Source organism: Bos taurus, chromosome 3, assembly GCF_002263795.3.
Source record: "Bos taurus isolate L1 Dominette 01449 registration number 42190680 breed Hereford chromosome 3, ARS-UCD2.0, whole genome shotgun sequence".
Taxonomy (NCBI): Eukaryota; Metazoa; Chordata; class Mammalia; order Artiodactyla; family Bovidae; genus Bos; species Bos taurus.
The window spans coordinates 65629448-65643767 of NC_037330.1; positions in this window are offsets into that span (position 1 = coordinate 65629448).

A 14320-nucleotide genomic window follows, 5' to 3' on the forward strand; every position below is an offset into this window, starting at 1 on the left:
AAGGCTGTATATTGTCACCCTGCTTATTTAACTTCTATGCAGAGTACATCATGAGAAACCCTGGGCTGGAGGAAGCACAAGTTGGAATTAAGATTGCAGGGAGAAATACCAATAACCTCAGATATGCAGATGACACCACCCTTATGGCAGAAAGTGAAGAGGAACTAAAGAGCCTCTTGATGAAAATGAAAGAGGAGAGTGAAAAAGCTGGGTTAAACTCAACATTCGTAAAATGACGATAATGGCATCCAGTCCCACTACTCCATGGCAAATAGATGGAGAGACAATGGAAACAGTGACATATGTTGCTTTCTTGGGCTCCAGAATCACTGCAGATGGTAACTGCAGTCACGAAATTAAAAGAAGCTTGCTCCTTGGAAGAAAAGCTATAGCATATCTAGACAGCATATTAAAAAACAGAGAGATTACTTTGCCGACAAATGTCGGTCTAGTAAAACTATGGTTTTTCCAATAGTCTAGTATGGATGTGAGAGTCAGGATATAAAGAAAGCTGAGCACTGAATAATTGGTGCTTTTGAACTGTGATGTTGGAGAATACTCTTGACAGTCCCTTGGACTGCAAGAAGATCAAACCAGTCAGTCCTAAAGGAAGTCAGTCCTGAATATTCATTGGAAGGATTGATGCTGAAGCTGAAACTCCAATACTCTGGCCACCTGATGCAAAGAACAGACACATTAGAAAAACCATGATGTTGGGAAAGATTGAAGGCAGGCGGAGAAGTGGATAACAGAGGATAAGATAGTTGGATTGCATCACTGACACGATGAACATAAGTTTGAGCAAGCTCCAGGAGTTTGTGATGGACAGGGAAGTCTGGCATGCCGCAGTCCATGGGGTTGCAAAGAGTTGGACATGACTAAGCAGCTGAACTGAACTGAGAGATCAGTGTCTCTTTCGGATGTATTTTGTTTTGGCTAAAGGAAGGAAAGCTAAGCAAATTATGTATTTTTAAGAAATGTATTTACATGTGTTTACATGTATACCTGTGGCGGATTCATTTTGATATTTGGCAAAACTAATACAATTATGTAAAGTTTTAAAATAAAATAAAATTAAAAAAAAAAAAAAGAAATGTATTTACAAAGAACTCTGGCCATGACACATATAATACCTAAGTACTATTGGATGAAGGCCAGAGGCCTTTCCTCCTTCCCTCCCTGTCTCATATCACTGTTTTGTTTCTCTTGGTTTTCTCTTTTCCTTCAACATTTATATTTCCTCCTTTTCTAACAAAATGCAATCTATCTGAAGCACAATAGCATGCTGACTTAACTCTTTCTGCTTCTTTATCTTTCCAAAAAAAAAAAAGCATTCTACAGTTGAATGCCCAAACTACAGTAAGAAATACACAAGTCATTAGTGATTCTGATTTTGATCACCAATACCAAGTAATGAATTTTTTTTTTTTCCTTTAAAGTGAAAAGCTTATCTTGTAGGTAGATTTACAGAAGGACAGATAGTAATGAGAACACTTTACATCAGAACATTTATAATTAAGTTTTATTCTAGAATTTGGCGGGAGAAGGCAATGGCAACCCACTCCAGTACTCTTGCCTGGAAAATCCCATGGACAGAGGAGCCTGGTGGGCCGCAGTCCATGGGGTCGCTAAGAGTCAGACACGACTGAGCGACTTCACTTTCACTTTTCACTTTCATGCATTGGAGAAGGAAATGGCAACCCACTCCAGTGTTCTTGCCTGGAGAATCCCAGGGACGGAGGAGCCTGATGGGCTGCCGTCTATGGGGTCGCACAGAGTTGGACACGACTGAGTAACTTCATTTCACTTCACTTTCACTAGAATTTGGCTGGAGGAGGAAATCCAGTATTCTTGCCAAGGAATCCCATGGTCAGGGGAGCCTGGCAGGTTACAGTCCATGGGGTCGCAAAAAGTAGGACACACTGAATAACTGAGCAGTAAAATTTGTAGGTGACATGGAAAACTTCTTTCCTATTGAAAAGTTTGTAGTGTTTTAATAAGGTTTGTTTATTATTATTACTGTGTTTCCAATTTGGGAGAAAAATGGAATATCAATAAACCTAAATTTGGGAATCTGACATTTTTTTCTTTTGAAATGCTTCAAAACTATAACACTCTTATATGTCTATTATTTCACTATAAAATATTTCTGGTATATCTGCAGATAAGAGATCTAATATTGCAAGGTATTTATGACCTATACTTGAGTAACTTTACAACCTCTTCTTTTTACTAAATAATAAAATCTATTATTATTTGTGTCAATTTATTTATTATAAATGTTTTCTGTTCATATGAAACAAATTTGTTCTTCATATGTATTCAAATGTTGTATGTAAAAAACTTTTTATGTAACATATTTCCCAAACATATTTCATCATTTATGTCCCAATCACAACTGAAGTTACTGAAGTTTCCAACTGAAGTGGAAACAGAGAGGAGATAAATAAAAGGAATCATTGTCACTCAATCTATTTGTTTATTCCATTTTAATTAGGGGAAAAAATTAAAGTTGCTTAAAAATTTGGTTCTTGACACATTTCAGCTAAAGTTCTTCAACTTATGTCTTTAGTTTGCAAACACTGAAGGAAAGTGCCCATAAATATTCAGTTGCCTGAATAAATTAAGATTAAATATACTTGAAAAAAGATGCCATGATAATATTCCTTTTGGGAAGATGTTCTCACCAATTTACATGCAAGAATGAATCTATATCATTTAAACGAATTTTCAAAACATTTGGCAAAGAGCAGCATTATCTTCAACTCAAAAATTTCTTCTCTGAAAGCATTTTTATTGTTCATGGAAATCAAGCTGCTGGGTTTTCTTTAGCTCCTTTTAAGGGTCTTGATCCTTCAATGGATTCAGACTCTATTTTGCAGGTATTGTTAGACAAAAACCATGAATATTAAGTCATTATTTTTACATTAGCCAGTTTCCCCAAGGTGGGTTTTCATCATTTTAAGACATTTTGTTTTGTGTGTTACTCCCTTTTTGTATAATCACCTCTAAAATTATAAACTCTACAAGAATAATACATGCTGAATAACAAAACAGCTTGAAATATTCATAACTAAGAAAGAAACTGTTAAATGTTCATAAACAAAGTTGTTTGGAGACTCCTTTATTAATTTTTAATTTATTTGCAGTCAATTCCTTATTACTTCCAAATTCCTGTAGGGGATTCTGTTAATTAGTCATGTGTAAAATATTCATTAAAACCAGCTTATTTTCTTTTTTTATTGCAAATTTACATTTCTAATCTTATAACCAAAATAAATGCCATTGGGTAGAAGAACCACATTAATTTTGATCAGCCACTAAAAATAGAAGCTCATACAGCAAAAGATATGGTAATATAAGCTAGGCTAATATTGAGGTATTGTACTGTTGGTAGACCCTGATATTGAAATAGCAGATGGTTACCAATTTCTCCTTTGAAAAAAAGTTGCTACTATGTAAAATAGAGTATGTAAGAAATCCACTCTAATCTAAAATTTAATAATACTGACTATGTGTTTTTATAATTTTATATGTTAAGAATGTTTCAGAAACAACATATACTTTAGTTAAGGATTCAAGGTAAATCAACAGTGGCAAAATTGATGCTAAATTTAAATCACTGAGTTGCACAAGTATTGCTAGACCAGTAAACTTCACATTTTACTTTTCTAATTAGTTTCTTAGTTGTTATCTATTGCAACTAAAATATTTGTTAAACTTATGAATAAATTCAAAATATTTTAATTGTATGCTTTACTATCAGTTACTGTTATTTAGATTCAATGTTACAGCAAATTTAGATTCAATGTTATAGCAAATAACATAGAATATGGTACATTTATGTCAGCTTATCAATTTTAATGTAGCTACTGACTATTCCCCATAAGTCAGTAAAACATTCATAGCAATATCCTTAAAAGAATATATGCTATCTTTGTGAAAAATAGTTTCCAATGCCATGTATATCGTATTGCAAAAGTGAAACTCTTGGCCTGGTGGAAAACTTTTTTTGGACGCATCTTGCCATCTTATATTACTCTACAGAAACATTACAAGTTGTCTATACATACCGCTTCTCTATTGGAAGTTTATGTCCCAATTTTTAAGTCTTTAATAATTCAAATATGCAAAATACAATTTCATTTGGAAAAATCGCTAAAACAAAGTAACATCATTGTTGTTCAGTCGTTAAGTCTTGTCCAAATTTTTGTGATACCATGGACTGCAGCACACCAAGCTCTTCTGTCTTCCATTATCTCCTGGAATTTGCTCAAACCCACATGCATTGTGCCGATGATGTTATCTAACCATCCCATTTTCTGGTGCTCCCTTCTCCTTTTGCCTTCAATCTTTCATCATTAGGGGTCTTTTCCAATGAGACGGCTCTTCACACGAGGTGGTCAAAGTATTGGAGCTTCAGCCTTGCACACAATACACAATTAAAAAAATGCCATTATTAATTGGAAAAAATTTTAAAATATATATATTTTGTGAGAAGAAAAAGGAAATTATACTTAAATAAATGGAATATTTTGTTTGTTTTGGGGAATGAGGACAGTAAATTTACTACCAAATTAAATTCATGGTTAGGGACAATCTCCTTACAGTCCAAGGAGATCAAACCAGTCAATCCTAAAGGAAATCAACCCTGAATGTTCATTGGAAGAACCGTTGCTGAAGTTGAAGCTCTAATACTTTGGCCACCTGTTGAGAAAAGCCTACTCATTGGAAAAGACTCGAATGCTGGGACGGACTGAAGGCAAAAGGAGAAAGGGGCAGCAGAGGATAAGACAGTTTGATAGCATCACTGGCTCTATGAACATGAATTTGAGTGAACTCTGGCAGATACTGAAAGACAGAGGAACTTAGCATTCTACAGTCCATGAGGTCATAAAGAGTTGGACATGACTTAATAATTAACAACAACAAATAGTGACAATACATTTATACTAGAAACATTTAGTGACATTAATCAAAGGCCTCTCAGTTCTAACTTCGTGTTCTGACACAGATCCATTTTGGAGGCAAGGATGTAGGTAGCACAATTTATTGGTTGTTTTAAAGAGAATATACTGATTTAATAGCAAAAACTAATGATTAGAATGTTAGAACACATAGATCAACATTTTAGTATTTTATTTCTTCATTAAACAAAAAGTTGAACAGAAGTATGAGTTTTTGAAAGACATATGGCACTATTAAAGCAGATCTCTAAGTAATAGATAAAAATATACACTAAAAAAATGGTTAATCATAGCAGCATATGGCCAATCCTTAGAGACCACTTGCCAGGCTAATTTGAACTATCACTCAAATTCTTTCAGGTTGTTTATTTTCCTAAAAATCCATCTAACCTGATTTTGATCTAAGTCTGCATTGATTTCTTTATCTTGACCACAAAAATACCAAGAACTCATTCTATGGTGACATACACATGTAAATTAATACCACTGTAGTACTATAATACAAAAGTTAACATGCCTTACTGGGAAAGGATCTCTTCTGGCCCATTATCACTGCCTTTTTATCTAAATGTTCCCTAAATATTTTCTTCCCAACACTATTTTTCAGAATCAACTGACTTCAGAGTTCTCTAAATTTCTTTCTGACCGTGAAAACACCTGTCCTCAAATTTTGCAACTCTTGTTCTCCAAGAGAGCTCAAAGCAGCAGTCATGATTTTATACCTCCATTATTTTTTATTTGTAGGCAATGTGAGTCTTCAAAGACTGTAACATACAGACAGCCCTTTATCTTAGTCTTCTGTGTTCTATGTGTAATACCCCTTGATTATATATGTTGCTTGCCTTTCAGTTTAAAAATCATTTTCACATCTTAGGGGGTAGGATAGGGAGTAGCTAAAGAAGAATGTGAAATTCAACCCTCTCTTTTACAGACAAGGGGCCTGAGATCAAGTGCTTTTTTTTTTTTTTTTTTCAGTGAACAGGGGGCTGGCTGGACCTGGGGCCACTCCACAGGTTCATTCTTCCTGAAAAGGAACAGAATCATGTGTGTGAATGAGCGTACTATAACAACAACAACAAAATAAGTAAACGTGCCAAGCTCTGATCTGGGTTTATATTTTAGTTTAACTCGGGCTAAGTTTTGAACATAGCTTGTTCTTCTGAAACAAGCCAAAAAAAAAAAAAAGTTTTCCATTTTACAACATTGTTATGAGATCCCAGATTAGGAAAAAAAGCATGAAAACCATAATAGAATTTATAAACATACATTATTATAATTATATAGTAAATTATACCATCTGTCCCTTGTTCTTACTATAAACTTTAAAAAATTAATAAAATTCATCTTTGCTGTTTCTCAAAATGTTTTAAAATCCTGATTGTTTATATCTTTCTAGACTGTATTCCTAAGAAAAGAGCATGAGTTTTTTGTGTAACCCAACAAAGTCTTTTTCCTAACAACTTTTGATGATAATCAGCATTTAAAGTTTTTGAAATTGTGTGTGTGTCTGTGTTCTACAAGAGTAGTTTGACAAGTTTAATTCCAAGTGGAATTAAGATGATAGCTTCTCCCTAAGAACTAGTAACGACACTTTCTCAGAACTGTAAAAATGAGATATTTCTGAGAATTTTCTCAGCTGTGTCTGAAAAGACTTTTAAATGTAAGCTGTGGCTCCTTTTTAACAACATCTCCCTACAAGATTTTCCATTTCAGACACCACCATATGCAGCATCTTCTTGCTCACTCAGAGTCTCTATTTCATCTCTACAAAAATACATTGTGTTATTTCTTGGAAAGTACTGAAACTTTGAGTAAAAGCAGTGTCTTTTAATAAAGAATACCTATTAGTACAATGTACATGCTTCTAAAAATGTGTTCTCTCCTATCCTTTAATAGCTGCAAGTAAGCTGTTTTATAAAAAGAAACAAAACAAAATTACAGTCTATAACCTAGACAAATGATCAAAATATATTTTGTTTTTACTGTACACGCTGTGAAACTTGACTAAAGAAAACTACTTAGTTATTATTATACATGTATCTGGTTCCTTCATGGATATACATGGGGTAATTTCTCATGAAGTTATTATATCCAGTTGTAAAAGTGTCTAATATCTCAAAGATATTTTATGAAATAATTATAGTAGTGATCAAACTCATGTTAAAAATCATAAAGAGATGTTTTATAAAGAAGATAGTTGATTTTGGTTTTATTTTTTGAAGAGTTAATTAAGCAATTATTTTATCCATAACCCCAAGACTTATTCACAGGAGGAGAGCAAAACAATTAGATATAATATAATGTTATTGGTTATACTGGTGGGATTTTGTTATAACAAGTAATATTTTGACTTTTTTATGCAATAGAAAAGAGAAAATTATTTTCCACTAATATTTCAAACTCTAATAACAACTTACCTCAGAAAATTGTGTGAAACATAGTCCCCTGATAAGAAATTTGAACACATTTTTATTCACATTTTAAAATCTCTTTAAGTTAAAATTCAGGTTGAAAAGGAAGGGATTTAGAAGAGAATCAAAGATTAACAATTCATCATTGCAGAATGACACTTCTTTTGACAACATAACTCAATTGCTACTCAAAAATAAATAATTTATGACTCAAATGCTGTGAATATTTATTTAGTGTCATACCTGTCATTTGTTTGCCTTCTCCCCATGGATACAGAAGAACAATTGTATATCTCTTATTACACAGCCAAAATGATTCTTGGTAGCAGAAAACCACAAATAATACGTATCTGAAAAAGGGCAGCAGATTTTCTCAGTTGTCCTAATAAATCACAAAAAGAACCAGTAGAGTTTCCCTAATACCACTCCACTTACTGTAAAGTCAACACTTTATAAAACATGATTCAAAAGCAACATTCGAGAACTCAATCCAGGCTACTTGATAGATATTATTGATTTAATAAAAGAATAAAAACAGATTCAAATCCCAAGGTTTTTCCAAAAATTAAGTCTCTATGGGTTTCAGACAGAATCTTTGTTTCTATACTGCCATTTTCTTCAGGAACAATGCATAATCCTTACTGAAGGGTCCGACATGGCGTGCCAGAACTGAGCATAGGTTCAGAATTAAGAACAGCTTCTGGGAGATTAAGCTAGAAAAGACACTACTGGATTCTGGGCAGGACTAAATAATGTTTTAATTATAATACAGTGTTTCTGTTAAGTAATGTCCTAAAATTTCAAAACAACAATGTAAATTCATTTATGTGGAATCTACAAAGCTGTTAATTTATCATATAAATCAGTAAATTCAACATCAGAAAACATTATGCTGGATGAAAGATTTTAGATAAAGTTTTAACACTATTTAAAATGAAATGAAATTTCCTCTATCTTTTTTGCCATGTACTATTTATGCTTATACTATTTATGCTATTGACTAAAGTTATACTTGTAAAGTGCACTGTCAAATAAAACTCTATGTTAATATAGTGGATTACTATGCTGATGGTGATGATTAATATTTTTGGCCAATGTGGCCAGATTCATTTTCATTCAAACTTAATGTATTTCTGGTAGTTAAATAAGCCTGCATAAACCAGATAAAATGTGTCTATTTATCAGAGAATCGAACCTTATTGGAAATCTCTTGACAATAATAGGATAATGAATATAATATACACGTTGATGTGTTTAATAAAACGGTAGTATTGAAATAGGTCAGGAATTTTGAGATCTAGTCACTCCACAAATCATGGACTGGGCTTCTCTTGTTCTGTAAAATATATGGATTGGATTATAGGTTCTCAATTTTCTAGCCAGGAATACAGTTCCATGTTAATGGTCAGAATCAGAAATCAACAATGTTTTATAGATCACTAACAGCATATGAATACTTATGGTAAATTGTACTTTTTGGGGTCAAACATTATTTCATATCTGTACCCCAGATGATCCTCATCCCAACCTTCAAAATTATGCTATGAGGGAGCCGGAACAGACACTACTATCTTATCATTGTTGTTCAGTCCCTGGGTTGTGTCCGACTCTTTGCCACCCCATGAACTGCAGCACACCAAGGTTCCCTGTCATAAAGTAAAAGTGAAAGTGAAGTAGTTCAGTCGTGTCCCTTTCTTTGTGACCCCGTGGACTGTAGCCTACCAGGCTCCTCCCTCCATGGGGTTCTCTAGGCAAGAATACTGGAGTAGGTTGCCATTTCCTTCTTCAGGGGATCTTCCCGACCCAGGGATCGAACCCGGGTCTCCCGCATTCCAGGCAGACACTTTAACCTCTGAGCCACCAGGAAAACTATCCCCATGTTGCAAACCAAGGCTAAATTAGATTGTTTAATGTGCTACGGATGGAAACAAAATATTCAACTGGGGATAGAGTTCAGATGTTTTTCATTCCAAGAGAACAAAAGTATATTGGGATTCTTATGAAATATTATCTCAAAAATTTTAACGAAATCACTCATTACAGAGCATTTTGATTTCTGTTAAAAATTAAACTTCCCATGGGTTAAGGGAAGATTAAAATATGTGAAAAATATTTTAATTAAAATTTCATAGATTAAAATATATGAAAACTGTAATGTTCTATTCCACACATATTATAGAATGTAAAAGCAAGAAAACTAACCCTATTTTTTACACTTCATCAAATATTTTTAGGAAATAGTAGAGGAAAATGATAATTTAAGTTTATAGGTGTTAGGTATTTCACCTTAGTAAGCTGTACTTGCATTTCAAACAGTATATGAGAAACTGAAAAATACACAGTTAATATGAAGTTTAAAAGTACTTATTTTTCTCTGGATTTAAGTATGAGTAAATAAATTATATTTAAAACCTCTAGGGCTGATTAGAATCAAGTTTAATCACATTTATTTTAAAACCAATTAATTCACTAAATATAAATGTACATAAGCTATTAATACCAATTGCTTTTAGATACCTAATATTAAGATTTCTATGATTCAAGCACAGTCATTTCTCTAAAATATTTATTTACATGGTCTCTAAAAGCAACCTCAAGAAATGATTATGCTTTAAATAATTTGCTATCAGTTTTGATCTGGTTCATAAAATTTGAAATACAGAGATACAGCCTGTGTATCATTTATATGTCAAAGACACTTGAATATTACCTCCTAAAAATATTCTTTCATTTCTAGTACTGACTTCCTGGTGAAAATAATGTATTAGAATGGATTTCAGGTAGAAGAATAAATATGATAAATTAGGACACAGTGTAACTTGTTTACTTCCTTCAGTCAGTTCATTTGGTAGATGGTTCATGACAACTTGTAGTTTTTCTTTTTTTAGTAGAGTGACAGTAAGCAGCAGTATATAAAAGCCAAAAGGTTATTAGCAGATAGACTAAAGAGAAACTATTTTTGATTTGCTAAAAAATAAATATATCTTTAGTCCAACTTAAAATTTTTTTTCTAGGTAGATTCCATTCCTTGTTTTAGTTGACAGAAATGGCCTTTTAACACAGATAGACTGACATTTATTACATTTTAAGATTTACTTTTTACAAAGTTTATGAAAATAAAATGTCATATAATAGCTTTTGAGAGCATTTTAGTTTTTTAAGTCATGAAGTGAACTGATAAATAAGGGGAGGAGCAGAGAGGGGAAAGAAAATGAGAGCAGAGGGCAAAGGAAGGGAAAAGTGAGGAAAAAAATAACCCTGAAGCCCTAATAAACAAACTGCCTTCCGTTGCCTCATATTCCATTACCGTGAGCAGTGTGTCAGTGGCAGAATGAAGTAATGTACAGATTCTGCAGATTCCAGTTATCCTCACAGGAATAGTTTCTGGACTTCCTAAGAACTCACGGAGAAGATGAAATTTGTGAAAATTCATTTCATCTGTTTTCATTTTATACTATCAGGTATTTTTGATGACTAAATGGAAAAGAAAAAATGAAATTCTACCACATGAATTTCTATTAAATATCATTTCAGCTATCAGTTGTCACACACCTGTTATTTGACGCATTTCAGCCAATTGCCATAATTATGTAGTTTTGCAACCTATATCATTCTATGAAGGCATATTTTTTGCAATAAACCCAATTTATTAAAAATGTATCCAGACATCTTAACACATACCAAATATTTGTTTTCAATACATTTAAATATTCTTCAGCCTAAATCCATAAGGAATTGATAACATGTGGCTGCTTTTAAGTAAAATTAAGTCACTGTTTCCATGATAATGTCATGACAGTTCTGCAGACGCTCTTTAGAAACATACAAGTCAGCACATACACTTAGTTGCATACAATTTCAGGAAGTTTTAAGGCTTCCTGATGTCTCTTCACAAAGCCCTCCGAGGTTCTGATGTCTATAGTCTATCAATTGCCTTCAAAATTTTATCATTAAACCCATATGTCCATTACCTTTTTTGTATCTCCCATATACATATATATTAACATATTCAAAAGAAGATTTTGAAAATATGAAATAAAGTTGCAGTGAATAATATTTTACCGCCTCCTTATTGATATGACTCAGAGTACAATTAAATATATTCTTGGGTATTATTCATAATCAATGATAATATATTATGTAAAACTTTGCTTCAAAAAGTGTTCTTTAATTTTTGGCTACATTTTTGTCAGATATTATTAAATATGTCACTGTTTTTACTTCTTAAAATGACTCATAATATAAGCATTAATACCCCACTTGCAAAACTGGCAGATTATATAACACTTATTTATACATATACAGGAATTTCTTCAGAGGGATGCTGAAAACAAAACTACCCTTACATGTGTATTTCTAATACATATATTTAAATATCTTTAGTTAGTCATGGTCAACTTTAACTAAATGTAAATACTTTCATCTTGGCTTATTTAAATATTTCCTAGATTAAGTACACAAATATGCACTTCACTGAAAATATTTAAGATGGCTTTCTGACTCCTATTTCACTCAAGTGACATCTTATTTAGATCTTTTTGGCTGTGTCATTTAATAGAAAGAATTAAAGAAAATGTGTTTTTTTTGTTTTTTAATGACAAATGTATTCTCTTTTGGCTTTTCCCTGCCAAATTTTTTTCACTGTGATAAGAAAAATTTTCTTTTCTGAAAAACAAAGATCCTATTTTATGTCACCCATTTCTCAAATTTACTCACTAAAATATTTCAATACTTATTATATTATTTATTTGTACAGTACTCTGCTAGGTACCGCAGATTCCTTTTTCAACAGTTGATATCTATTTCCTCCCTTTATATAATAACTCAGTTTTAAATTAATTGAATTAACAGTACCACCCAAATTTCCTCTGACAGCTTTTTTTTTTCCTACTGCAAATGCACACATCTCCTAAACAGTAGAAAATAGCTGGTGCTTATCAACTGCAAACAATTACTTAACTCTGTATAAATGCTCACATAAGAATCAGTCCTCACCCTCAAAAACTGAGTTTAGAATAAATCCTGGAAGTAATTTTATCAGGGAATATGAAAGCTGACATTTCTATAGTTAGCATGCTTATTCTTTAGTGGTGATAAAAAGGAAAAAGAAAAAATAAGACTGATCTAATCATTTCAGTATTCCAAATTACATCACAGATAGTGATTTTTAAAATGAAAACATACTTTGTAGACCTACTTGGTAAGGTTTATATTCTCTACTGTGACTAAGTATTTTGGGAGTGAAAATGACAGATGTGAAGTACATTAGCAAAATGAATAGTCACTTCTTCCCAACAGATGAAACACTTTTATCACAGCAATTTATCATGAACCAGATAGTTATTTAAGAGGAAATATTTGAACTACAGTATATATTACAAAGGAAGTTAGCAAATTTGAAATTATAACTGCACAACTGGTAAGCACTTTCATTACTTATTTTAATATTTTGAAATTAAATGTCATTTCAAAAGTAAAGTGAAAAAAATACACAGTTACCAGAATACTTTTGGTAAGAGAGAGGAAGGCAGTTTAATGCTGATTTAGTCAGTAATTGCTTGCATTTTTCACTCTTCATTTGTCTACCTACATTTTTTAAAATCACTTCACTGATTTTGTGGGAAAAACTGATTCTTCCAACCACCTGAGACACTGGTTAAAATTTCCATGATTTCTGCTCAAATATTTTTGAAATAAATAAAACTACTAAGTTCAAAGTCCAAATGCTTAAACAACAGAGAATTCTAATTTTAATTCTATTTGGTTTTATATAATTATTATTATTATCATCTATTATTATTAACATCTATTCAGGAAGAGCTATTTGAAGGCTATTTTTGTCCAAAAAGATCTCTACAGATAGATGTACATAATACATTTTAACAAATGACAAAATTTCAGAATGGAAACATACTTTGGTCAGGGAGAAACATTCAATCTCTAAGTTTCCCACTCATTTCATTAGAAGTGATGAACGTCCTCTGTCAGACTCTGGAAGTACAAAAATATGAAAGTCACAAACCAAGCTCTCAGGAGCTCACACTTTATTGATAAGACAGTTGATATTCAATTTGAATACAGTGTAGACATTATGTCATAAATTGTGTATAATATGTCAGGGGAGAAACATAAACAGAGAAACATAAACATAAACAGATTTCAGTCTGTGAGAAATCCCCAGAAAATGCTGCCTAAAGCAGGTGATCTGGAATTTAGAGGGTGGCAGAACATAGAAGATCTCCCATAGTAGAAACTAGCTCTGTCCCTCTCTATCTGGAAGGATGAATCTAGCCAGACAAGGTACTTCCAGGCTTCTGAGCAGTCATGGCTTTAGGACCTGCTCCATGAAATGATACTAGACAGCAACAGGGAGGAGGAATATGTAGGCAGCAGAGTTCCAAAGAAGTTTGAAAGTGAAAAAGAAGTGTTAGTCGTTCAGTTGTGTCCAACTCTTTGTGACCCCATGGAACCCTCCAGGCTCCTCCATCCCTGGAATTCTCTAGGCAAGAATACTGGAATGGGTAGCCATTCCCTTCTCTTATCTTACCATCAGCACAAAGACAGACAAAGTGGGAGATAGAGCAGGCAGCTTGAAGAACTTATCCTGTACTGACTATTTAGTCCTAAAATTCCATCTTAAGTGATTCACTCTCTTGCTGTGTCTTAGTCTCTCAGTTATGTCCAACTTTTTGTGACCCATGGACTGTACCCACCAGGCTTCTCTGTCCATGGGGATTCTCCAGGCAAGAATACCTATGGAGTGGGTTTCCATGCCCTCCTCCAGGGGATCTTTCCAACACAGGGATTGAACCCATGTTTCCTGCATTGCAGGAGGATTATTTACCATCTGAGCCACCAGGGAAGCCTGATTCACTCTCTTAGGTCTTCATATAAAAGCTTAATATGTATACAGAAGCTCATTTATTATTAACTAATATAACA